This window comes from Eriocheir sinensis, chromosome 26 (assembly GCF_024679095.1).
Source record: "Eriocheir sinensis breed Jianghai 21 chromosome 26, ASM2467909v1, whole genome shotgun sequence".
Lineage (NCBI taxonomy): Eukaryota > Metazoa > Arthropoda > Malacostraca > Decapoda > Varunidae > Eriocheir > Eriocheir sinensis.
This window is the reverse complement of record NC_066534.1, coordinates 17095936-17122662: the sequence shown is the minus strand read 5'-3', so window position 1 is coordinate 17122662 and position 26727 is coordinate 17095936. Positions and strand designations below refer to the sequence as shown.

Below are 26727 nucleotides of genomic sequence, written 5' to 3'. Positions count from 1 at the left end.
CCACTACCAGCACCACCACCACCAAGTATAAATATATCAGCAAGCTAATTATGCACAGAAAATTTTAATTATTTATCTTCGGTCTGCGCGCACACACACACACACACACACACACACACACACACACACACACACACACACACACACTTCACATCTCTCTCTTTAATAAGCCTCTCTCTTCTCTTACATTCTTTCCCTCATACACAAACAAACATACATACACATACACTTCCTCATTTTTCCTCCCACACCTCATGAATGTAGTTTATGATACGTACGCCAACTTATTTTGTATATTATTGTTGTTGTTGTTGTTGTTGCTCGTCTTGATTATCTCGTTATTGTTTATGTTTTCATTTTTCTTGTTTTTTGTTCTTCTTCTTCTTGTTCTTTTTTCTTCTTTTTCTCTCCACCTGTCCCAGTCTTTATCCTCCTGCAGTTCCACCACATCCATTTAACTTCTTCCTCTCTTCTTAAAACGCGTCTATATCATTGCAATTTCTCTTTGATCCTTCCCCTGAAACTATATAACTAACTTAACTCTCATCTTCATCTCTTACTCTCATCTCATCTTGTAGTTTTAACATATCCATTTATCTCCTCTCATCCTCCTCCTCCTCATTTCTCATAATGATTCCATATTATTGCAACCCTCTTATCTTATCTTTGGTCTTTCCTTATTCCTTCCTTCTCCTCCCTTTGCTCTTTTATCACATCTCTTTAACTCCTCTTCCTCATCTTCTCTTCTTCATCTCCTCTCGTTACGTTTCCATTTCATTACAATTTCATTTTTCTTTATTTTGGTCTTCCTCTCTTTCTTCCATCACTTCCTTTTCATCATATCTCTTTAACTCTTCTTCTCCATCTTCTCTACTTCCTCTCTCCTCAATAGTTTTCCATAGCGTTAAAATTTCACTTATCTTCTCTATTGTGGTAGTCCTCTCATTTCCTTCCTTCCTTCTCCTGCAGTTCCAATCCATCCATTTAACTCCTCTTTCCCACCTCCTCTTCTTCCTTCCTCTCTTCTCGTTTCCATATACATAATTTCAGTCTCCCTTATCATCTTAATTTTAGCGTTTCTCTCATCTCCCTCCTTCCTTCCTTCTCCTGCAGTTCCAATCCATCCATTTAACTCCTTTTTCCTATCTTCTCTTCTTCATCTCCTCTCATTACGTTTCCATTTCAATACAATCGCACTTATCATCTTCATTTTGTTGTTCCTCTCATATCCTTCCTTCCTTCTCCTGCAGTTCCAATCCATCCATTAAACTCCTCCTTCCCACCTCCTCTTCTTCCTTCCTCTCCTCTCGTTTCCATATACACAATTTCAGTCTCCCTTATCATCTTAATTTTGGTGTTCCTCTCATCTCCTTCCTTCCTTCTCTTACAGTTCCAATCCATCCATTAAACTCCTCCTTCCCACCTCCTCTTCTTCCTTCCTTCCTCTCTCTCTCTCCATTACGTGCTGCCTAAAACCTGTTGCGGACTAATTAACCTAAATGATAATAATTAGGTGTGTATATGAGAACGGCACTACGTGTGTGTGAGTATGTGCGTGTGTGTGTCATTAGTCTAACGGGTTATTATACCGGCGAAAGAAGCTCATTAATTACGGCTCGTGTTGCGGCGAGGCTTGGACACATAAATACATACTTGCTGGTGGCGGTGGTGATGGTGGTGCTTCATCTAGTCTGCTTTTTATTATTATTATTATTATCATCATTATTTATTTTCTCGTTTACGCAAGGTGGATTTATGAAGTACTTAGGTGCGTGTGGGGAGGGGGGGTTAATGGGGGAGGGGGGTTGTGTTTGGGGTAGTGGAAGGGTGAGGGAAGGAGTGGGTGTGTGTGTGTGTGTGTGTGTGTGTGTGTGTGTGTGTGTGTGTGTGTGTGTGTGTATGCTGATGATGGCGTGAGAGAGAGAGAGAGAGAGATTTTCCCTTTTTTCCTCCGGGCTTGCATCTATACCCTTCTCTCTCTCTCTCTCTCTCTCTCTCTCTCACAGGAAATGTTCTAAAACTGAAATATTCCCCAAAACTCAAATGCAAGTTAAGCCTTTCTATTTTCCTCTATTTTTTCCTCTTTCATACTTTTTCCTGATCCTTTGAAGCCCCGTCCTTTCCCTCTCCCTTCCCTTCCCTTCCCTTCCCTTCTCTTTTCCCTCCCTTCCCTTCAGTATTCTTCCCCTTATTCTTTTTCCTTTTTCCTTTTTTTTTTGGTTAGGTTTCATATCTTTTCCTGTTCCTTCCTTTCTCTTTCCATCCTTTCCCTTTCCTTTCCTTTCACTTTTTATTGTTTTCTCTTTTTCTTCAATACCTCTACGATCTTTGGTCTTTCCTAACCTGCATTTTTCCTTCATTTTCCTACCTTTTCCTCCTCTCCATTTCCTTTTTCTTTCCTTTCTTTTTTTTCCTTTACTTTCTCTTACTTTCCTTCGTCTCCATTCATCTTTCCCTATCCTTCTTATCCTTCAATTTTTCCTCTTCCATTCCCTTCCCTCTCCTTTTTTCCATTCATTTCATATCTCTCCATATTTCTCATCCTTCCTTCTCTCCTTCCTTCCCTCAGTATTAGTCGAACGGCGTCCATTCCTTCCCTGTCCCTTCTTTTGCCCTTCTTCCCCTCTCTCTCCCTTTCCGTCCGTTCCTGCCTCTTCCCTTAACCTCATCTCCTCTCTCTCCCTTCCCGTCTCTTCCCGTCCCTTCGCCCTTCTTCCCCTCTCTCTCCCTTTCCGTCCATTCTCGTCCCTTCTCTTACCCTCACTCTCTTCTCTCTCCCTTCCCGTCTCCCTGTCCCTTCCCTCAAACTCTTTTCCCTTTCTCTCCCTTCCCGTCCCTTCCCTTACTCTCTTTCCCTTCTCTCTCCCTACCCGTCCCTTCCCTTACACTCCCTCCCTTCTCTCTCCCTTCCCGTCCCTTCCCTTACTCTCTTTCCCTTCTCTCTCCCTACCCGTCCCTTCCCTTACACTCCCTCCCTTCTCTCTCCCTTCCCGTCCCTTCCCTTACACTCTTTCCCTTCTCTCTCCCTTCCCGTCCCTTCCCTTACACTCCCTCCCTTCTCTCTCCCTTCCCGTCCCTTCCCTTGCACTCTTTCCCTTCTCTCTCCCTTCCCGTCCCTTTCCTCTAAGCCACATGTCTCCCATAAGCCGGTCTAAGCCAGTCTTTCGCACTGTTCCTACGCCACCGCCCCTTGCTTTTATCTGTCTCTCTCCGTGCATTTCTCTCTGTCCGTCTGTCTTTGTCCTCCATATGCGTCTGTCTCTTTCTCCTCTCGTTCACTTATCTCTGTTCGTTTGTCTTTATTCTCTCCCCTTCTCTCGCTCTCTCTTTCTCGTTCTGTTTTAACATTTCTGTCGCTCTCTGTATCTCTCTCTCTCTCTCTCTCCTCTTTGTCAATTCCAGTTTGCTGAGTGGAATATGTCCGGCTCTCTCTCATGCCTTCCCTTTATCCTTCTGTTTTAGATTTAGTCTTTTCATTTGTTGTCAGCATTTCTATTCATACGTAACTTACTATGATAATGTGAACGGCCGATTGTCCCATTTTCCATTCGCTTGTTTTAAGGATAGACTGAGGAAGAGGCTGGTTGTTTGTTGTTATAAGAACATAAGAACGTAAGGAGTCTGCAAGAGGCTGGCAACGCTTATTTCAGTCTTTATATATCAAGAGTCTTCCTTCCCATACACCTCATTGGTTAAAGACTTGCCAGAACGTTGATTTTTGATCGGGACCAGTTTACATTATCCTTTTCAAATGCTTCCTTTATGTTGGCTATGCGAGTATCTGTATTTTTAATATCAAGAGCTTTTCCTTTCAAACTTTTCATCGATCAAAATACCAGTTCATATTATATAATTTTCTCTTATCAAATGTTTCCTTTTTGTTGGCTGTGCGTGTTTCTGTGTTTTGTATATCAAGAGCCTTCCCTTGCATACTCGTCGTCGATTAATACCAGTTTATATTTCCTGTTGCAAATGTTTCCTTTTGTTGGCTATGAGTGTATCTATGTTTAGTATATCAAGAGCCTTCCCTTGCATACTTGTCGTCGATTAATACCAGTTTATATTTCCCGTTGCAAATGCTTCCTTTTTGTTGGCTATGAGTGTATCTGTTTTGTATATATCAAGAGCCTTCCCTTGCATACTCGTCGTCGATTAATACCAGTTTATATTTCCTGTTGCAAATGCTTCCTTTTGTTGGCTATGCGTGTATCTGTGTTTAGTATATCAAGAGTCTTCCCTTGCATACTTGTCGTCGATTAATACCTGTTTATATTTCCCGTTGCAAATGCTTCCTTTTGTTGGCTATGAGTGTATCTGTTTTGTATATATCATGAGCCTTCCCTTGCATACTCCTCGTCGGTTGATAAAGACAAACTAAAAGGCTGATCATTGAAGGGTGGCCGCTCATGGGTTCTTCAGGGGAAAGGTTGAGCGAATTCGAAACTAGACGGGAACACACTCGCCTCAATACACTGATGTTTTTCCTTCCTCTTCCCTCATTAATAAATACAACAACAACAACAACAATAATTTACCTTCCCGAGGGCTGGTGTACTATATCATTGCAACCTTTCTTCTCATCCTCGTAACTTCCCCTCTCCCTTCTACCTCTTCCTCTCCATCGTATCCCTCCTTTCTCCTATAATTCCTTCCCCTTCTGTCTCTCTCCGGCATATGACCACAGATGTTGCGCCGACTAAACGAAACTTTCCAGCTCTTCCCTCCTCTCCCGCAGCTAATAATAATAATAATGGAAATACTGACAATAATACACGTTCCTGAGTGTTAGTGTATTATTGGGTCTCGTTACCTGATCCTCCTCGCAGCTCTCTCGTTCATCAAAGCCGTGAGTGAGTAAAGGTGTGCACGGCGGTTCTCAGGGCAGGTAATTAATTGGCGGGACGAGATCACCTGTTGACTGGCCGCTGCAAAAGCCACCTTGATCCCCGCCTTGATTAGTGTTACCTCGTGTGTGCGTGTGTGTGTGTGTGTGTGTGTGTGTGTGTGGGTTAGGAGAGGGATGGGGGGGGATTGGGGAAGGGAGTGTTTGTGTGTGTTTGTGTGTCTGTTTCCGTGTTTTTTTTGTTTGTTAGTGTTTTTTTTTTGTATGTGTGTGTGCTTGTGTATGTGTGTGTGGTGGTGAGGGCTGGTGTGTGTGTGTGTGTGTGTGTGTGTGTGTGTATAGTCAGGGAGTCATTCGTGGAAACATTTTTTTTTCTGTGTGTGTGTGTGTGTGTGTGTGTGTGTGTGTGTGTGTGTGTGTGTGTGCATCGGTGTATTATTGGGGGAACAAAAAGCAATTGGGTTTTGTCAGTGTTCGGAAATGTCAAAATGGTTTCTTCTCTTTGTTGTCTAGTTTTTTCATTTTTATTTATTCGTCCTTTCCAACGTGTAGTACGCATCTGTTTTTTAATCTGCCGTGTGGTCATTTTTGAAGCCTTTTTTCTAGTATTCGTTATTGTTTTGTTTAGTTGATGATCGGAAAGGTATGTAAAAAAATGGGTTCTTTTATAGATTCATTTATTTATTATTTTCTTTCACTCAAATGCATATAACTTAACCTAACCTAACTTAACCTAACCTACCATTTTTTTTTGTATATACAACCTAATCTAACCTAACCTAACCAAACCAACCTTTTTTTATATATAACCTAACCTAACTTACCCTATCTTTTTAATTTTTTGTATGATTATGTAACCTAACCTAACCTAACCTAACCTACTTTTTTTTTGTATATATAACCTAACCTAACCTAATCTAACCTTCCTTTTTTTTTATATATAACCTAACCTAACTTAACCTAACCTTTTTCTTCGTTTGCTTTTCATTTAATTTGTTTGTTAGTTAGTTAGATGGTTATTCAGTCAGTCAGTTAGGCGGTCAGGTAGTCAGTTAGCCAGTTAGTCAGCCAGTCAGTCAGCCAGTCAGTCAGTCAGTCAGTAAGTCAGTCAATCAATCAATCAGTCAGTCAGTCAGTCAGTTAGCCCGTCAGTTAGTCAGTTAGCCAGTCAGTCAGTCAGCCAGTCATTGAATTAGTTAATCAGTCAATTGGCCAGTCAGTCAGTCAGTCAGTTAGCCACTCAGCCAGTCAGTCAGCCAGTCACTTAGCCATCAGTCAAGCAGTCAGTTAGAAAGTCAGTCAGTAAGTCAGTCAGTCAGTCAGTCAGTCAGTTAGTTAGTAAGTTTGTTTCCTTCTCTTGCCCTTTCTCTTTCTGTTTGTCCGTCTGTCTATTTGTTTAACTGCCCTTTTCTGTGCCCATCCGTCTCTGTCTGTCCTTCTGTCTCATTCTCCTGTCTCTGTCTCTCTGTCTCCACCTCATTGCCTGACTGTCTCTTCTTTCTCTCGTCTCTGTCTGTCTGTCTGTCTCTCCACCTCTTTGACTGTCTCCTCATCTGCTCAGCTCTTTGTCTCTCTGTGTCTGATCCTAATGTCAGTCTGTCTGTGTCTCTTGTCAATCAGCTTTATAATTATCTCCTGCCGTCTGTGTATAATTGTTTCTCTGTTTGTCTTTGTGAATGACTATGATTCTCTCTCTCTCTCTCTCTCTCTCTCTCTCTCTCTCTCTCTCTCTCTCTCTCTTAAATACCCGAGTCGCTTCCTCTCTCCCTTCCGCTTTCTGACTTTCTCCCTCTCTCTTTCCCTTCCTCCTCCCTCTCTCCTCCCCTCCTTACCATCCCCTTATCTCCCCTCTCCCTCCCTCCCTCCCTCCTTCCTCTCATTGCTTCCTCTCCTTTCCTCTCCTCCCTCTTCCCTCCTTCCTTGCTAAATATCTACCTCTCCCTCCCTCCCTCCCTCATTGCTTGCCTGACTCTCATATCCTCCCTACCCCCTTACCCCCTCCCCCCTCCCTTCCTCCCTCCCTGCCATTAACTATTAAGCTTGTGTAAACAGCTCATTGACAGGGTGTGTGTTCCTCCTCCTCCTCCTCCTTCTCCTCCTCCTTCCTCCTCCTTTCCCTCCCTCCTCCTCTTCCTTTCCCTCTCTGCTTCCTTCTTCCAGGCCACTACACAGGCACACACATTTGCTTCCTCCTCCTCCTCCTCTTCCTCTTCATCTTCCTCTCCTTCTTTTCAATTCCTTTCCCTTCTTTTCGTTTCCTTCCTTTATCTCCTTTCCTTCCGATCACTGCATTCACATAAAATCATTCACTTTTAATCCCTGTCCTCCTTCTCCTTCATCTCTTCCCTCCTCCTCCATCTCTCTCCTTCCCTTTCCTTCCTTTCTTTTCCTTTTCCCTTCCTTCCCTTACCCCTTCCTATCCTTTCTTCTTTTCTTCAGACTCTCATACACACGCAAAAGCACTCACTTCCCCTCCTCCTTCTCCTTCTCCTCCTCCTCCTCCTTCCTATCCTTCCCCTCATCCTTCCTTCTCTTCCTTCCCCTTCCTTTGATTCCTCATTCTTCACCTCACATCACACTCACTCATTCACTCCTCCTCCTCCTCCTTCCCCGCCGCCGCCGCCGCCAACCAGTTCCCGTCCCAAACTTGAGTCTACACCGCTAAATTAATATAGTTCCTTGGTTCTGAAGGGAAGTTTATAGAGATACTTCATGTGGATCTTGTGGCACTTGCGATGAGGTGGCGCTTTTGGTGGTGGTGGTGGTGGAGGAGGTGGGTGGGGGGTTGTGGTGGTGGTATTTTCTTGCTGTGTATGTTGGTGTCATCGTTGTGGTGGTGCAGTGAGTGATTGTAGTGGTGGTGATGGTGGTAGTGGTGGTGGGTGGTGTAGTCGTAGTGTTTCCATGGTAGTATGTGGTGGTGGTGGTTGGGTGATGGTGATGGCGATAGTAGTGGTGGTGATGGTGGTAGTGATTGATTCCTTTGGGTGTTGTTGTTGTTGGTAGTGGTGTTGGTAGCTCTGGTGTTAGTGGGGATAGTGGTGTTAGTGTTAGTGGTAGGGTTGTTATTAGGGGTGATGGTTAAGGTAGTGGTCAGAACTATGTTTCGTAGTGGTGGTGGTGATTGTGGTGAGTGTTAGTGGTAGTGAGGATAATAATTCCGTTTGGTGGTGGTGATGGTTGTGGTGGTGGTGGTATTTAGTGGTTGCAGTGGTGGTGGAAACAATGGTAATAATAATTCTGTTTGGTGGTGGTGATCGTGGTGGTGGTGATGGTGGTGGTGGTGATGGTGTTATTGGTTGTGTTGCTAATCGTAGTGGTGTTAGTGGTAGTGGTGGTGGTGGTGGAAGTGGTTGAGAATGAATTTAGTGGTTGTAGTGTTGGTGGAGACAGTGGTAAGGATAATAATTCCGTTTGGTGGTGGTGATGCTTGTAGTGGTGGTGGTGGTGGTGGTGGTGGTGATGGACTTTGTGACTTGGTAATGACTTTCAGGGACTGGTAATGCTGGACTTGCTTCAGGATAATTACTCGGTGGCGGGGAGGTAATGGACTGCCTGGGGGGGGCGGAGGGGGGGGGGAATGGAAGGGGGGAAGAGGAAGTGAGGAGGAGGAGGAGGAGGGGAAGGTGGTGTTAATGGCCTGGTGGTGATGGCGGTGGTGGTGGTGGTGAGTTTTTGGGTGGAGATAATGCTCTATGTTGGTGGTGTTGTTGTTGGTGGTGGTGGTTGTGGTAGTGGTGGTGTTGATGGTGTAATGGTGGTAGTGGTAGTGATGGTGGTGGTGGTGGTGGTGGTGGTGGTGATGATGGTGGTAGTGATGATGGTGGTAGTGAAATAGATAGGCAGATAGATAAATAGACAGAGAGAGAGAGAGAGAGAGAGAGAGAGAGAGAGGGGGAAAAATACAATACCGAGGTACGGGGAACAAAAAGAGAGAGAGAAAAAAAAGAAAACAATATAGCCAGGAGTATATTGGAGATCTGGAGAGAGTTAATTTGGGCGCCCGAGAGAGAGAGAGAGAGAGAGAGAGAGAGAGAGAGAGAGAGAGAGAGAGAGAGAGAGAGAGAGAGAGAGAGAGAGAACAGAAAAACAAAGATAGATAGATAGATAGATAGATAGATAGATAGATAGATAGATAGATAGATAGACACATAGGCAGATAAATAGAAACGTAGAATAATAGAAAGATTGATCGATTGATTGCAGAGATAGAGATAGATAGACAAAGAAAAAACGAAAGAAAGGAAGAGAAAGAAAGAAAGAAAGAATTAGAGGAAGAAAGAAAGAAAGAAAGAGAAAAGATAGGATAGACAAACGAAAAGGTTAACAAACATAAAAATAATAAATAAATAAATAAATAAATAGATAAATATATATAAAAAGATAAACAAAAATAGATACGTAGTGAGAGAGAGAGAGAGAGAGAGAGAGAGAGAGAGAGAGAGAGAGAGAGAGAGAGAGAGAGAGAGAGAGAGAGAGAGAGAGACGACAATTTTGGGTGTCGGACTTTGGCATTACAAGATTATCCCGCCCAGCAACACCTAATTGTCACCTGGAGGCCCGGACAGGTGAGCCGGATATTTGAGTGGACCCCGTGTGTGTGTGTGTGTGTGTGTGTGTGTGTGTGTGTGTGTGTGTGTGTGTGTGTGTGTGTGTGTGTTTCTCTATGATAACTTCCTCGTATTTATTTTACCTTTCCTAGCCGAGAAATGTTAGTGAAAATGATAACGTTGATGGATCTCCTAACAATATTCCTGCAACTTTCTTTATGTCTTTCCACCTGTCATCCACTCTTTCCTATTCTTCCACTCCTTTCTCTCTCTTCATCTCTCAGCATTTGCATTGGTAGCGAAAGGGAAAGTTAGATTGTTGAGACTATAGGAAAGTAATGCAAGAATGTGGTTACTGGTAATATAAAATCTGAAAGTAAAATTAGAGGACAGTAAGAAGATATAAGGATGAATTAGTGAAGGTGAAAGAAAGCATGAAAGGAAGAAATGAAGTCAAGATAAACGTAGGAAAACAAGCAACAGAGCAAGAAGGAAAGTGCACAATGAAAACAAAGAAGAAACAAACAAACAAAAAAAAAGAAGTAAACAAAAAAAAATAGCTGAGAAAAGTTTGAACAGAAAAAAAGCAACAAAAAACAAAACACCATTAAAAAAACATAAAAACGGAAAAAGAAAAATATAAACCAACTCTCACAGAAAAAAAAAATACACGCAACCTCACCATTTACCGTCGCAAGGGAGCATGGGCAGAGAGGGAGCGAAGGAGAAGGAAGGAGGCAGCGAAGGGCGGAGGTGGTGGTGATGGGCGTAATAACTGTACTGTGGCCTCCAAGATTCAGTGGTCAGGGATGTTCATGGTAGGAGTACGTCGAGGAGGAGGAGGAGGAGGAAGAGGAGAAGGAGGAGGAGAAGAGGAAGAGGTGCATGCGTGTCTTTGTGTGAGGTTGTAGTACTTGCGTATGAGTGAATGGCAGGAAAAAGAGGAGGAGGAGAGTAGAGGAGAGGAAGAAGACGAGGCGGCAAGTAGAGCAGGAAGTGTGGAAGGAAGAGATGAAGTGGGAACGAGAAGGAGAAGGAGGAAGAAAAGGAGGAGGAGGAGGAGTCGCGTGAGTGTGTCTGAGGACGTTGGAGGGAATGAAGATGAGATTATAAATGAGGAAAGAAGGAAGGAAGGAAGGAAGGAGGTCAGAAAGGCAGAAAGAGACAAACAGGAATGAAGAGGAGAAGCCAGGCAAGCAAACAGAAAAGGAAACAAGGAAAACAAGAATGAAAGAAGGAAATGAGAAGCAAAAAGAAGAAAGGTAGTTTAGCAAAAAAAGGATAGACAGAAAGAAAGAAAGCAGGAATGAAGTAAGAAAGCAAGCAAAACAAACACCCAGACTAGACGAAAAGGAGGAAGGAAGGAAGGAATAAGGGAAGGAAAGAAGACAAGCAGATAGGCAAGCGACAGGAAGGGAGAAAGTGGAGGAAGGAGAAAAATGATGTGAGGTAATGATCAAGAGAGAGAAAAACAGGAGGAGGAGGAAGAAGAAGAAGACGAGGAGGAGGAGAAGGAGGAGTAAAACGTGACCAGATAGATGGGTAAGTTAAGGAGGAGGAAGAGGAAGAGGAGAAAGGAGGAAAGAGGTAGATAATAGACAGGGAAAAGGAGATTAATAGAGATTACAGAAAAGCGAAAAGTAAAGATAGGAGATGATGAGAGGGAGAAAGAGGAAGAGGAAGAGGAGAGGAAGATGAAAAGAGGTGATAGTGAAGAATAGGAAGAAGATTAAAGGATGAAAGGATGGTGATAAAGATGGAAAGAAGGAGAATAATGAAACCTCGAGAATGATGATGATGAAGAAGAGGAAGAAGGAAGGAGAGAAAGAGAAAAAAAAAATGAGACAAAAAGTTAATAAAAAATAAGAATATGACGTTTAAGAAGAAAGATTGATGATAATGATGGAAAGAAAGAGAATAATGGGACCTGGAGGAGAAGGAGGAGGGAGACAGAGAGAGGAATAGTAAAAGAAAGAAAGAAAAAAAAGAGGCAAAAAAATGTGAAAATATAAAGTTTAAAGAAGATTGAAAGGAAAATGAAGTAATCGAAGGCTTTAAGGAGTATTGGAACCTATTGATGAGATTGATGAGGAAGAGGAAAGAAACCAATAAATAAGAAAATAAAAGGAAATAAAGAAAAAGAATTAAACTGCTTTACGAATTAAGACCAGGAAGAGAAAAATGGGAGAAGATGAAGGGCTGAAACGTGATCAGAATGAGGAAATGAAAAGAAAATAGGAAAAAGATAAAGAAGAATATAAGAGGATTTGGCAAGAGATGATGAAGGGCTTGATAATGGAAAAAGGGATATTGGGAACTGGACGGAGATGAGGTTAAGAAGAAGGAGGAAGATGAGAAGAAGGAGAGGGAAAAAAATATATAAGAGAAAAGAAGAGAGAAAGAAAAGAGATTATTGAAGAGTATTTGTGGGTTGATAAGGATAAGGAAAGAGAGAGAGAAGAAGAGAAAAAAGAGAGGAGGAGGAAGAGGAGAAGAAGGAGGAGAAAGAAAGAAATACATAAGAGGAAAAAAGAGAAAAAATGAAAAAAATAATGGAGAATTTGTGGGTTGATAAGGAAAAGAAGAGGAGAGAGAAGAGAAAAAAGGAGAAGAGAAGAAGCAGCTGATGATGACGGTGAGGAAAAGGAGGAAGAAGAAGAGAAAGAGGAGGAGGAGGAGGAGGAAAGCGAAAAAAAAAAACCTCCACAAAATCCAGAAAATATGAAAATCCACTGCGAGAGAGAGAGAGAGAGAGAGAGAGAGAGAGAGAGAGAGAGAGAGAGAGAGAGAGAGAGAGAGAGAGGAAAAGGAAAAAAAAAAGAGATTATGAAGGTAATGATTATAATGAAAACGAAAGCGAATCCCCACAGGAAAAATATTACCACAAAAAAAAGAGAAAAAAAATCATATAAGCTCCGGAACGAGAGACGGAAAAAAAAATAATAAAAAGGCACAACAAAAAGCGAATGAGAGAAAAAAAAAAGAATGATGGAGAGCGAGACACGCGCGGCGGCGGCGGAGGAGGAGGAGGAGGAGGAGGAGGAAGAGAACCATGAGAAGGAGGAGGAGAAATAAGAGAACCAGGAGGAGAAAGAGGAAGAGGAAGAGAACCAGGAGGAGGAAGAAGAGAAAAGAAAGAAGAGGAAGAAGAATACTAGAAGGAAGAGGAGGAGGAAGAGGAAGAAGAAAAAGAGAACCAGGAGGAGGAAGAAGAAGAAAAAGAAGAAAACCAGAAGAATGAGAAGAAGAGGAAGAGGAGGAGGAAGAGGAAGAAAAAGAAGAGAACCAGGAGAAAGAAGAGGAAAAAAAAGAGGAAGAAAAAAAGTGGACTAGAAGGAAGAAAAATAAGAGAACAAGGAAGAGGAAAAAGAAGAGGAGAACGAAGAGGAAAACGAAGAGGAAGAAGAGAACCAGGAAAAGGAGGAAGAAGTGTACCAAGAGCAGAAAGAAGAAGAGGAGGAGGAGGAGGAGAAGAGATAGTAGTGAGACGAAGAAGTGTACCAAGAGGAGAAAAAAGAGGAGGATGAGGAATAGAGGAGGTAGTGGGGAGACGAAGAAGCAGACAGCAGGCAAGGCAAGGTAGCAGACAGCAGGCAGGACAGCGGCAGCGGCGGCGGCGGAGGAAATACAGGCGGGAATGAGGGAAAATATAGCGGGGGAACTCTCGCCTATTCTTCCCGCCAAGATGATTTACAACATTTGCATACCTTCCTTCCTTCCTTCCTTCCTTCCTTCCTTCTGGCCCCTCAACTCCTCTACCTTACTCCTTCCCGGTTCCCTATTCAGTATCTCTCCCAGTTTTCCTTCCTTTCTTTCCTTCCTTCCTTCCTTCTGGGCCCTCTCCCCTCTATCTTTCTCCTACAAGCCTCCCTCTTTCCCTATTCAGTATCTCTCCCAGTTTTCCTTCCTTCTTCCTTCCTTCTTTCCTTCTTTCCTTCCTTCCTTCTGGCCCCTCAAGCCCTCCACTTTTCTCCTACATACCTCCCTCCTCCTCCTTCTTTTCTTTCTCTATTCACTATCTCTCCCAGTTTTCCTTCCTTCCTTCCTTCCTTCCCTCTTTTCCTCCATTTTTTCCTTCCTCTCTCCCACCCCTCTTCCTCCATTCTACCTTTCAGTCTCTCTGCTCCTTCTTTCCTCCCTATCTTCATCTTTTTCTCTTCTTTCTTTCCTCCCTCTTCCCTCCTTTCCTCCTCCTTTCTACCTCCTAGCCTCTTTCTCCTTTCCTCCTCCTCCTCCTCCTCTCCTCTCCTCTCCTCTCCTCTCCTCTTTTTCCCTTCCTTTCTTCTCTTTTTCCTTTCCTCCACCTCCTCCTCCTCCTCCTCCTCTCTGTCCCCTTTGTCTTCGTTCCCACTGCCCTTTACACCCCTACTGGCACTCCTCCTCCTCTCTGACTTAGGAACGAGGAGGAGGAGGAGGAGGAGGATAAATAATAGAGAGAAAATAAAAGAAGCGTGAGTGTGAGAGAAAGCCGGAGGGAAGGAGGGAGGAAAGGAGGTGTATGGAGGAGAATAATGATGATGGAGGAGACTGGAGGAGAGAAGAGGAGGAATGAGATGGAGGGAAGACGAGAAAGTGACGAGAGTAGGGACGATAAAGGAGGAAGGGAGGGAGGGAAGGAAGGGTAGGGGAATGGAATGGAAGGGAGAGGGGGGGTGAAGGTGGAAGAGGGATGGAGGAGGAGAATGAGGGTGGTGAGAGAGATGGAGGGAGTGGGAGAGGTGGAAGAGGAGGAGGAGGAAGAACTGAATGATGGAGGGGAGACGGAAGGAATGGGGGAAAAAGAATGAGAGGAAAAGGTAAGGAAGGGAAAATGTGTGAGAAAATGAGAAGGGAAAAGGAAAATAAATGAGGAGTATGGGAAGAGAGATAGGAAGGAAAGTTGGAAAGTTTCGTTTAGTCGGCGCAACATCTGTGGTCATATGCCGGAGAGAGACAGAAGGGGAAGGAATTATAGAAGGTAATAGGTCATATGCCGGAGAGAGACAGAAGGGGAAGGAATTATAGAAGGTAACAGGTCATATGCCGGAGAGAGACAGAAGGGGAAGGAATTATAGAAGGTAACAGGTCATATGCCGGAGAGAGACAGAAGGGGAAGGAATTATAGAAGGTAACAGATCCCAGGAGACGGGACACAACCCCGATTAATACCTGGTACCCATTCACTGCTGGGTGGACAGGGGCGTAGGGTATCGGAAAAGCCGCCCAAACGGAACGGAACGGAACGGAAAAAAAGCCCTCAAAATGCAACTCGGAACGGAACGGAACGGAAATGGAACGGAACGGAAATGGAACGGAACGGAACGGAAATGGAACGGAACGGAACGGAACGGAACGGAACGGAAAAAAGGCATCTAAACGCAACTCATACTCGTCCTTGTACTCACCTTCGCCTCGGCTTCCACCACGCGCTGCTCCACCTCCGCCACCTTCCCACGCAGCAGGCAAGGGAGATGGTATTCCACCCATTATTCTCTCTCTCTCTCTCTCTCTCTCTCTCTCTCTCTCTCACGCGGAAAAGAATTGAGGCAGATAATGCTTTTTTTCTTTTCCTTTCTCACGCCTTGGAATTTTTTTTTAATATATTGGAACGTGACGGGGGGGCGGGGGAGAGGGGGAAGAGGGGAGGGAAAGGGAGGGGGCGGTGAGGGGGGAGGAATACAGCAGGGGATGGGTGGGTGAGGAGGGGGGGGAGGCAGGGAAGTATTGGGAAAGAAAAAAAAGGAAGAGGGGAAGGGTGTAAATGCTTTGTCTGTGTGTGTGTGTGTGTGTGTGTGTGTGTGTGTGTGTGTGTGTGTGTGTGTGTGTAGGGATTAAATAGGTCTAGTCACTGCCGGGGGAACACAATAGCTTGGCGTTGAGGGTCATTATGTGGGTGAATAATTATGGCAATGATGATAATAATGGTTGTAATGATTGTAATCCAGCTTATTAATGTAGTCAGTCAGGGAGGAGGAGGAGGGGTGGAGGGAGGAGGAGGAGGAGGAGGAGGGAACGAGTAATTTTTTTTTCATTTATTCTACCTTTATATCGTCTACTTTGCTTTTCTTCAACTCTACTTTTCCTTCAATTACTATTTCTTCAATCCTACTTTTTTCTACTACTCTCTTTTTCTCCCTTCTACTCTAGTATTTCTTCTACTCTACTTTTTCTTCAACTCCTACTGTTTTTTTCTTCTTTTTTTTTTTCCTTTTTATCGTCTACTTTGCTTTTCTTCAACTCTACTTTTCCTTCAATTACTTTCTTCAATCCTACTTTTTCTTCTACTCTTTTTTCCCCTTCTACTCTAATATTTCTTCTACTCTACCTTTTCTTCAACTCATACTTTTTTTTCATTTATCCGCACTCTACTTTTTGTTCTATTCGCTTGTGGCTCGGGTGAATTTCCCTTTATAGTTGCGACCCCTTTCCTTTTGCTTTCCCTTTCCTTTTCCTTTCCCTTTCTGAGTACATACCTCCTGCCTCGTGTGAAAGGAGGAGGAAGGAGGTGAACAATTACCTACCATCGATAAACAATACCTATCAGAACTTTACTTATGTACTTTCTTCTTTCCTCTTTCTTTAACTACCCTTTCTGAATTGCTACTTCCCGTCTCGTTTGAAAGGAAGCAGGCGAAAGAAACCATCGATACATAATACCTATCACAACTTTACATATATACTTCATTCTTTTCCAATTTCTTTTTTTTTTTCCTTTTTTCTTTAACTACCCTTTCTGAATTGCTACTTTCTGTCTCTTTTGAAAGGAAGGAGGCGAGCGAAACTACCGATACACAATACCTATCACAACTTTACATATGTACTTTCTTCTTTCCAATACCTCTTGTCTTTCCTCTTTCTTTAACTACCGTCCTGAATTGCTACTTCCTGTCTCTTTTGAAAGGAAGGAGGCGAACGAAACCATCGATATACAATACTTATCAAAACTTTTTCTATGTATTTTCTCTCATTTTCTTTTTAATTTTCCCTTTTTCTTTGCCATCATTTTCCTATAGTAGTTTGTATCACGTTTGGAAGAAGCGAGGAACGAGACTAACAATGTCATCAATACACGATCCTCAGAACTTTTAATCATGTACTTTTCCTCTTTCCCTTTCCATATTACTTTCTCTTTCCTGGTACCTCGCAATACCTAAGCAATACACGTCAAAACTTTATCTACCTGTATTTCTTTCCCTCTTACGTATTCCACGGAAGATATAATACTCTCTCTGGAAGGCCGTTGTCCCTACTTCCCTTCTCCCTCCCTCCCTTCTGTAATGACGCAGGGAGAAGAACAACAACAAACAGTACACACACTGACCAATACTTCCACAAACTTCCTCCAGTAGCTGATAGTTGGACGAGCTGGGCAGCGCGTTCAGTGGCCCGAGTCCCCTGGCGTGCATTCATTAGCAGGCTTAGCTAGAGCAAGGGAGGGGCAGGGAGTAGGCAGGGGAGGAAGGGTGCAGGGTTTGATTGGCAGCAGTGGTTCGTTGTTATGGCAATAGATTTAGACATGAAGAAGCATTGAGACTAACAAAGCAGAGTCAATAAGCGTAAGGGTGGAAGGGCAAGAAGGGTCAGGGTGAGGCTGGTGGCTTGGGTTCGTTGTGATGGTAACAGACATGAAGAATCACTGTAATTGGTGGGTTCAGTGAGAGCATAGGAGGGAGGAAAGTACGGTAATAAAATAGCATGTGATAGCCAGCAGGAGTTTGTTGTGATGGTAAAAGAGATGTTTAGAAGTACTGGGATTAGTTGATTCAGTAAGAGCAGGGGGGGAAGGGGAGGCAAGTAGTGTAATTGGCAGAGGCTTATTATGATGGTAACAGACACATGGATAAACACTGGAATTATTAAAAGGTTCGATGACAGCAGTGAAGGTAAATAGGGCAGAGAACGATTAGCAGGGGTTCATCATGACGAGAACGGAGAAATACATTAAAAACAGCTACGATACGCGATTCTAAGACAAACAATACAAAAGACATCACAGGAAACAAACAAACAAAAAAACTATAGTAGACCAAATTATAGATATACCAAAACAGAAAAAGAAGAAAAAAACAGACATACAACTGTGGAAAACTAACTAACTAACTAACTAACTTACTAACTAAATTATACTACTAACGTTTACTACTACTAACTTATATGTACTACTACTAACTTCTACCTCTACTAATTATAGATATACTAAAAAAAAAAAAAAGCAGACATATAACTGTGGAAAACTTATACTACTACTACTACTACTACTACTACTACTAATAATAATAATAATAATAATAATAATAATAATAATAATAATAATAATAATAATAATAATAGAAGTAATAATAAAATGATGATATGAAGCTTGAACGTTAATGATAATCCACGACTATGCAAAAAAAAAAAAAAAAGTAGACAACGCTCAGATCAAAAGATAAAAGGAAAAAAAAACAGAAAATAAAGCCGATATAAATAGCTTACCGATTATAATAAAAAAAAGTCACGCTGTCAATAAATGCGTAAAATAATCGGTAGACTTGACATAACGCGAAGAGTATTGACGCTGATGAGTATTCACGATGGGAAAAATAATATGTATAAAAATGTCCACTGCTCTCTCTCTCTCTCTCTCTTAATTTTACTTTCTTGACTTACTTTCTTACTTTTTTCTACTTTATCATTACTTTTTCAATACTTTTATCATTTATCTTTACTCTCTCTCTCTCTCTCACCTGCCCGCTGATTAAAGGTGTGGGTGTTTTCATGTCAATAACGCCATTCAAATCGCATTAAGAACTCGCATTTGGGGTCAATGGATATATTTAGGGGGTTGATGGCTCTCTCTCTCTCTCTCTCTCTCTCTCTCTCTCTCTCTCTCTCTCTCTCTCTCTCTTCCTTTAATTCTTTCTGTGTTTCTTATATGTGTTATTTTTGTTGCTATTGTTGTTGTTGTTGTTGATGAGAGAGAGAGAGAGAGAGAGAGAGAGAGAGAGAGAGAGAGAGAGAGAGAGAGAGAGAGAGAGTATTTTCCTTTTCTTCTTTTCTTCTTCTTCCTCTTCTTTTCTTCATCTTCTTCTTATTTTTCTTCTTCTTCTTCTTCTTCTTCTACTTCTCCTTCTTCTTCTTCTTCTTCTTCTTCTTCTTCTTCTTCTTCTCATCACCATCATTGTCACTATCTTCTTCTGGTCATCTTCCTTTGTGCCTCGCGTTATTATTTCTATCTTCCTCTTCCCTTCTTCTTCCCTTCGTGTTTCTCATCTCCATTCTCTTCTTCTCCATCTTCCTCTTCTTCCTCTTCGTCTCTTTACGTATTTCCATTTGTATTTATCCTTTATTTCAAGTTCTCCCCTCGTTTTATTACCACTCTCTCTCTCTCTCTCTCTCTCTCTCTCTCTCTCTATTAAGATCCCACACGCCATTCGCTCATACATCGCTGCTATTAATGAAGAAACACACACACACACACACACACACACACACACACACACACACACACACACACACACACAATATACCTCCCTTTTAGCCACCAAGATATTGCAAGAACACGATATTCCCCTCCCTCAATCCCTCCCTCCCTCCCTTACACCCACACCAATACTAATAAAGAAATGGCCCACCACCGCCCATAGACACGTTAATAAAAGCCACAACCTTTATTTCTATCGCTAGTGTGTGTGTGTGGGGAGTCTGGGTCGTGTGTGTGTGTGCGTGTGTGTGTGTGTGTGTGTGTGTGTGAAAGGAAAGGGACAAGGGGGGAAGGTATAGGGATGGGATGGTGAAGGGATGAAACGGGAAGGGGAGGGAAGGGAAGGGAAGGGAAGGAAAGGAAGGGAAAGGGAAGGGAAGGGAAGGGGAGGAAAGGAAAGGAAAGGAAAGGAAAAGAAAGGAAAGGGAAGGGAAGGGAAGGGAAGATAAGGGAAAGGAAGGAAAAGGAAGGGAAACGGAAAGTGATTGGGGAAGGGAGTTATGGAAAAGGATGAAAACAAGAGAAGTGATTGGAAAGAAAGGAAGAACGAATCGGAAAAGAGGAGAAAAGAAGAGAAGGAAAAGGAAAAGAGTAGAAGGAAAGGAGTTGGATGATGAAGGGAGTGAGGAAAAAGAAAAGATGGGAAGGTGGAGGAAAAGAAAGAAAGAAGGAAGGAAAAGTAAATAAAGGAAGTAATATAAATAAAGAAAGAAAAACAAAAGAAAACGGGAAAGGTGTAAAAGAAAGCAAGAGAGAGAGAAAAAAAATAGAAAGAAAAGAAAGAAAAAGAAAAAGTTGATTGCGAGGAGGTATGGGAGGGGAGGAGAAGTATGTTTCTATCCATACGAAAAAAAATGTCTTACGAAAGTGATGGAAATAACATCTATATAAAGTTGACGTATTATTACTACTACTACTACTACTACTACTACTACTACTACTACTGCTACCACTACTATTATTACTACCACTTGTAACAGAGGGAGAAGAAAAAAAGTTATAAATAAAAAAACATAGCATTGAAAAAGGTAATGATTTTGTTCTTGTCTCACTCCTGTTTTGTTAGAGAGAGAGAGAGAGAGAGAGAGAGAGAGAGAGAGAGAGAGAGAGAGAGAGAGAGAGAGAGAGAGAGAGAGAGAGAGAGAGAGAGAGAAAGGTGCTAGAAAACTGTTGCAAAGATTCTGTTCTCCTACTCTCGCCAAGAAGACAAAATAAATGATGAAGATTGTTTGAGAGAAAAGACAGAAGAGAGAGGGAGAGAAAAAAAGAAATAATATAAAGAAAGAGGAAGAGAAAGGTGCTAGAAAACCATTGCAAGGCTTCTGTTCTCTTCTTACTCTCTCCAAGAAGACAAAACAAATGATGAAGATTGTTTGGAAGGAAAGACAGAAGAGAGAGAGAAAAGGAAATACTAAAAAGAAAGAGTAAGAGAAAGTTGCTAGAAAAGTATTGGAAGGCTTCTGTTCTCTTCTTACGCTCGCCAAGAAGACAACACAAATGATAAGCGATTAATTAAAAGAAAAGGGAAAGAAAATGAAAAGTTGAAATAATATATATAAAAAGAGAAGAGACAGGAAGTAAAGAAGTATTCCAAAGATTCTGTTCTCAACTTTCTCCCACTAAAGACGACAAAAAAAATATGATTAAGATTGATTAAGGGAAAAGAAAGAGCCTATAGAGAGAAAGGTTGAGGCAATATATGAAAAAGAAAAAAAGAAAACTATTGGGAAACATTTGTAAGAATTCTGATGTCTCCCTCTCTCTCCCTCTTCCTTCCTCCTTTCTTTCTTCTGTTTACGAGGACAAAGAGAGTGATAGGAACTGATTGAGAGAGCAGAAAATAAAAGTTAAAATAATATATAGAGAGAAACTGAAACACGGCACCTTAGAGAAAAGAGATAAGGCAGTGGCGATCTCGTGTCAGGCTTCTTCTCTGACATCCTTCCTTCTTCCCTTTGTTTAGGAGGACAAAGCGAGTGATGAAGACTGATTGACGGCGAGGGAAAATGTTGTGTGGAAAGCGGTTGTTTGTAGTGAAGGAAGAAGAAGGAAAAAGAAGATTGGTGTTAAGTGACTGCAAATTGTTTTATATATATTGTGGAAAGCCGTTGTTTGTAGTGAAAGAAGAAGAAGGAAAAGGAGGATAGGTATTAAGTGACTGCAAATTGTTTTATATATATTGTGGAAAGCCGTTATTTGAAGTGAAAGAAGAAGAAGTAAGATGATTGTGGTTGAGTGAGAGAAGTGAGTGGAGAAGTGAGTGAGGGTAGTGTGAGTGAAGAGAGTAGAGTGAGTGAGTGGAGAGTTTTCAGGGAGCGAGGGAGTAAGGAAGCGGTGTTCTGTACTGCCTGTGTGAGTAGAGGTAGAGGGTGGGGGGAACTGGAGAAGAGGGGGTTGGAGAGGGTGGAGAGGAGAGGAGAAGGGAAGGGAGACGGAAGAGGAGGGGAAGGGGGTTGGAATGCGTCTCTGAGATCTTCCTCTTTAGGCTCAGAATCCCTTTAGTAGTTTCATCATTTATACAGATGCTTTTTTTTTTCTTTTTTTTTCTTAGCTTCTCATTTTGTTACTTTTTTTTTCTACTGCCTCCGAGAAACTTGCGTCGACTCGTCTCAACGCAACGCAGCTCGTCTCATTTTGGCTCATCTTGGCTCACTTCCTTCTTCCTTCCTTCCTTCCTACCTTCCTTGTCTACTTCCATTTTCCATTTTCTTCACCTTCTTCTTTATTTTTTATTTCTTCTCTGCTTTTTATCTTTTGTCTTCTTCCTCTTCTTGTTCTTGTTCTTCTTCTTCTTCTTCTTCTCTCTCTCTCTCTCTCTCTCTCTCTCTCTCTCTCTCTCTCTCTCTCTCTCTCTCTCTCTCTCTCTCTCTCTCTCTCTCTCGTCCTTGAGAAAGTCTTGCTTGGCCTACTTTTCTATATTTTTTTCTTTTTTTCTTCCTTTTTTCCATACTTTTATTTTTTCCTTTGTATTTAATCTTCCTTGAGGCGATAGAGGAAAGAGGAGAGGGAAGAGGAGGAGGAGGAGGAGGAGGAGGAAGGAGGAGGAGGAGGAGAGGGAGTTATTTTATTTTATTATTTCTACGGTTTTTCTATCTGTGGGGTAAGAAGAGAGGAAGAGGAGGAGGAAGAGGAGGAGGGGGAGGAAGAGGAGGAGGAGGAGGAGGAGGCGAAAAGTTTATTGTGTCATTTTGTCAACTTCACTTTGCACTTTCTTCTCCGTTATTTCCTCCTCCTCCTCCTCCTCCACCTCCACCTCCACCTCCCTTCCTCTCATCATTAACCCTCCTCCCCCTCCCCCCCCTCCCATTTTTTTCCCCTTCTTCATCCCATCTCCATTAGTCTTTCTTTTCTCTTCATCTTCCTCTCCTCCTCCTCCTCCTCCTCCTCCTCCTCTTTTTTGTCTCTTCTTCTCTTTCTCTTCCTCTCCCTCACTCCTACCTTTCCTTCTCATTCTTTTCCCTTCCCTCTCCTTCCCTTCCCTTCCCTTCTCTTCCCTTCCCTTCCCTTCCCTTTCCTTCCCTTCCCTTCCCTTTCTTTTCCCCATGCAATACCCTTCCTCAACTTTGATTTCCTTCACCCTCTTTCCTTTCCTCCACCTCTTCCCTCTCCACTCTCCCTCCCTCACTCCTCCTCCTCCTCCTCCACCTCTCCAACCAGCCTCTTTCTTCCTCCTTTCTATACTGTCGTTTTAATTCTCCCTTACCCTCGACCTCCTCCTCCTCCTCCTCCTCCTCCTCCAGTGAGAGTTTTTCTAGCTAACTGTTTGCAGGGATCAGGGAGGAGGCTAAATACACAAAGGATCAAGTGAACCCCTCCTCCTCCTCCTCCTCCTCCTCCTCCTCCTCCTCGTTTCCTCCCCTTAAAGAGAAGCTAAATCACTTATGCTGTTTACTCACTTCATTCCCTTCCTCGATCAAGCCATTGGTGTGCGCTAAGCATTCTCTCTCTCTCTCTCTCTCTCTCTCTCTCTCTCTCTCTCTCTCTCTCTCTCTCTCTCTCTCTCTCTCTCTCTCTCTCTCTCTCTCTCTCTCTCTCTCTCTCTCTCTCTGTTTCTTTGTAGTTTGGCTTCTCTGTACACAAAAAGTGATTGGTTAAGCCCCCCCCCTTAACCCCCCTCCCCCCCTCTCCTCTTTCTCTTTCTCTTTCTCTTGATCTATTTTTTGTTCCTGTTCCCTCTTTTTATCTCTCTCCCTTTGGTCCTGTTGCTAAAGTGATTGCTAACTCTCTAACTTTTTTTTGTTCTTTTATTCTGTCAGCAACTTTGTATCTATCAGTTTGGCTTTCTATCTATCTATCTATCTGTCTGTCTTTCTGCCTGTCTATCCGTCTATCTATCTGTCCTGCCTGTTTATTTCTAACTGTGTGGCTGTCTTTTTCTGTCTGTCTCTGTCTTTCTGTCTGTTTATCTATCTCCTTGAATCTTTATATCTGTCTGTAGTGTATCAATCTGGTTACCTTCCTTCCTTCCTTCCTTCCATCTTTCCTCCCATCTACCTCCCTACCTGCCTACCTGTCTACACATCAGTCTATTTTTTTGTTTGTTATTACGTTGTTTTATTGTTATGATAGTAAGGTAGATAATAAGTAAAGCTCATACATTACCTTCTAGTCCGTAAAAAAATAAGAAATAGTGTCCGTAAATCTGGTAAGCAGTAGCCTTGACGTCCGCCCCTGGGAAGACAAAGTGCGGTCAGGAAGGGAAAGAAGGGAGGTCCATACTAATCTTCATAAACAGAGTGATGTATTTGGCGTCGAAGATAAGTTTTCTTTTAGGTAGATTAGGTACGCCGGCCCTGAGGATACGTGGACTTAATATATTATAATCTGTTCACTTAAGTCCGACCCAAGCTGACCCAACCTAAGCGCGTTTGCAAGCTGAGTGCTGATTGTCTACTGCTTTGGCTTCCAAGTTTTCTATAACCTCTGTTTGTGTTTATCTCAAGCAACACTTTCTGCTAATCTGCACTGTGCTTACGAACTCGCTTAGGTTTATGTTGTCAGCTTGGGTCAGACTTAAGTGAACAGACTGTAGTAAACAACAATATCAATAAGTTAATCAATAAACGGAGCGAACTATCGGAATCCATGTTAGCAAAGTGGTGTATATGGCCTGGAAGTTAAGTTTTGTGTATGTAGATTGAGAATGGCCTTGAGGAATCGTGGACTTAACATATTAGTAAGCAACAATATCAATAAGTGAATCATTAAACGGAGTGAACTATAGGAATGCGTGTAAGCAAATGATGTACATGGGCTAGAAGTTAAGTTTTGTGTATGTAGATTGAAAATGGCATTAAAGAATCGTGTCTGTCTTTTTTCTCTATCTGTCTTTTTTCCCCTTTTTTATGTCCCTTCCTCTACCTGTCTTTTTTCCTTTATATCTTTTTCATCTCTATCTGTCTTTTCATCTGTCTTTTTTCTGTCTTTTTCCTCTATCTGTCTTCCTTTTTTTGTCCCTTCCTCTGTCTTTTTCCCCCTTTTCTGTCCCATCCTCTATCTGTATTTTTTCTCTATCTGTCTTTTTTTCATTTATCTGTCTTTTTTCCCCTTTTTCTGTCCCTTCCTCTATCCTTTTATGTCCCTTCCTCTTCCTCCTCCTATATTGATCGTGCGTCCTGTACCAGCAACACGTTTTTCAACTTTACGTATCGCTGATATTGAAAAAAAAAGGAAGGGAATTATCGAATCTTGTCTTGTGTATGTGAGGGAAACTTAAATCCACGTTGTGTGTGAAGTGAATAAAAAGAAAAAATGTTGTATTCAGTTTGGCCCCAAAAAAGTCGAAGGTTTACAAAGAGTCAACTGATTTTTATGTGCGAGACAGAAAACGCTTTTGTTCAACATTTCGTCATATTGTTTTTTCCCTGGGCATTTTTTTCTTCTTTTTTTGTTTTATTCTAGATCAGCTAAAAACATTGTCGTTCTCAGGATATTAACACTCCGCAGCAAGACCAAAGCACACACACACACACACACACACACACACACACACACACACACACACACACACACACACACACACACACACACACACCTTTCCATATTAATTTTATCCTCCTCATCCTCATATTTTCCCTTCCCGTCTATTCCTCTTCCTCCTCCCTCCTCCTTCCCTCCCTTCCTTTTCTTTCCTTTACTTCCTTTCCTTTCCTTTCCTCTCCTTTCCTTTCCTTTCTTTTCCTTTCCTTCCTCCCTTCCTTTCCCTTCCCTACCCTCCTTCCCTCCCTTCCCTTTCCTACCCTTCTCTTTTTCCTCCCTATATTTCTTCCTCCTCTTCCTCTCGCACACAATACGTCATCCTTCCTTTCATCCTTCTCTTCCTTATAAAGCCCAACCCTTCCATTGAGCATTGAGTAACACCCTCTCCGAAGCTTCGAACCAAAACAAATGAGCAGCAGAGCGCGCCACAACCACCTGAACTCTGCCTCCACCTCCTCCTCCTCCTCCTCTTCCTCCACCGCCTCCGTTGTGTAATCTGGAGATAATTTTTGTCACAACTTTTACGGGCCGCGTCTCGTCGTGGGTTCATTTGCATGCGATTACCGCGGCTTCGGGGCTTCGGAGCGTGTACCGAGCCGCGGCGACACGGTGGAGGCGCGCGGGTGTCGGGAGGAGGAGGAGGAGGATGGAAGAGGAGGAGGAGGTAAGGGTGGTGGTGGAGGATTAGGAGTAGTAGTGGATGGGTAGCTTTTTGGTGGTATTTGTTCGGAGGAGGAGGAAGAAGACTTGGAGGAGGATTAGGAGGAGGAGGAGGAAGAGGTGTTGGAGGATTAGTAGTGAATATGTAGCTCTTTGGTGGTATTTTTGAGAGAAGGGGAGGAAGAAATGGAGGAGGAGGAAGAGGAGGAGGAGGAGGAGGAGGAGGAGGAGGAGGAGGAGAAGAGGTGGTGGTGGAGGATTAGTAGTGAATATGTAGCTCTTTGGTGGTATTTTTAAGAGGAGGGGGAGGACGAAGTGGAGGAGGAGGAGGAGGAGGAGGAGGAAAAGAAGAAGAAGAAAAAGAAGAAAAGAAGAAGAAGAAGAAAAAGAAAAAGGAAGAAAAGAAAAAGAAGAAGAAAAAAACAGAAAAACAAGAAGGAGGAGGAGATAGAGATGGAGGAGGAAGAGTGAGAAGAGGATTTCGTTTGGGAGGTGGTGAAGGGGACTTAAGAGGAGGGGGTAAAGGCAAAGGAGGAAGAGGAAAATGGGGAAAAGAAGGAGGAAGAGGAAGAAAGGGAAAGATAAACGAATATAATATGGAAAGAAAAGAAAATATAAATGGGTCAAGTACAAATTCGAAGTGGGAGAGGAAAAGTAGGATAAGAGGGGGAGAGGAAACAAAATGAAAGCGATAGAAAAAAAACCCAAATCAGTGGGAGTCGAGAAAGGAAAATATTAACGAGGAAAACAGAAAAAAAACGAAAAAAAACGGTAGAAATAGCGACAGGGATAAAGCAACAAAGAAAAAAAAAAGAAATATGATGAAAAGAAAAAAAAAAGAATATATCAACACCAAATCAAAATAATAAAAACGAAAAGAAATGAAGGAAAAAAATACAGGTAGCAAATATATAATACAAAAAAAAAACAAAAAAAAAGACCCATACCACTCAACAAACTAATGGCCTAACAGCGGAACAATTGTATGTCGCTATATATATAAACCATTAACCCACTCCAAATATTTATGGTCCACCCAATTCATTCATTTCCAGTTGTCGGGCGATCGTGGCAATGGGCGCGGCGCAATGACGGACCAACACACTGCTTGAGTAATGACCTCCGCGCCATACATCAAAGGGAAAGGGAAAAAAAATACACTCGGAAAGACAAAACCACGTCCGTAATAATTTATCAATGGACCCAACACGTTAATGGAAAAGGGAGGAAGAAGGAGAGAAGGAAAGGGAGGG

The 26727-nt window shown here is 42.4% G+C and overlaps 1 protein-coding gene across 1 annotated transcript in view; it reads left to right on the top strand.

Moving 5' to 3' along the window:
- The window catches only part of LOC127003840 (roundabout homolog 2-like), a gene marked incomplete at its 5' end in the record, with an annotated part of 245879 nt that overhangs the window by 8312 nt on the left and 210840 nt on the right, over nt 1-26727 (top strand). The window lies entirely within an intron of this gene.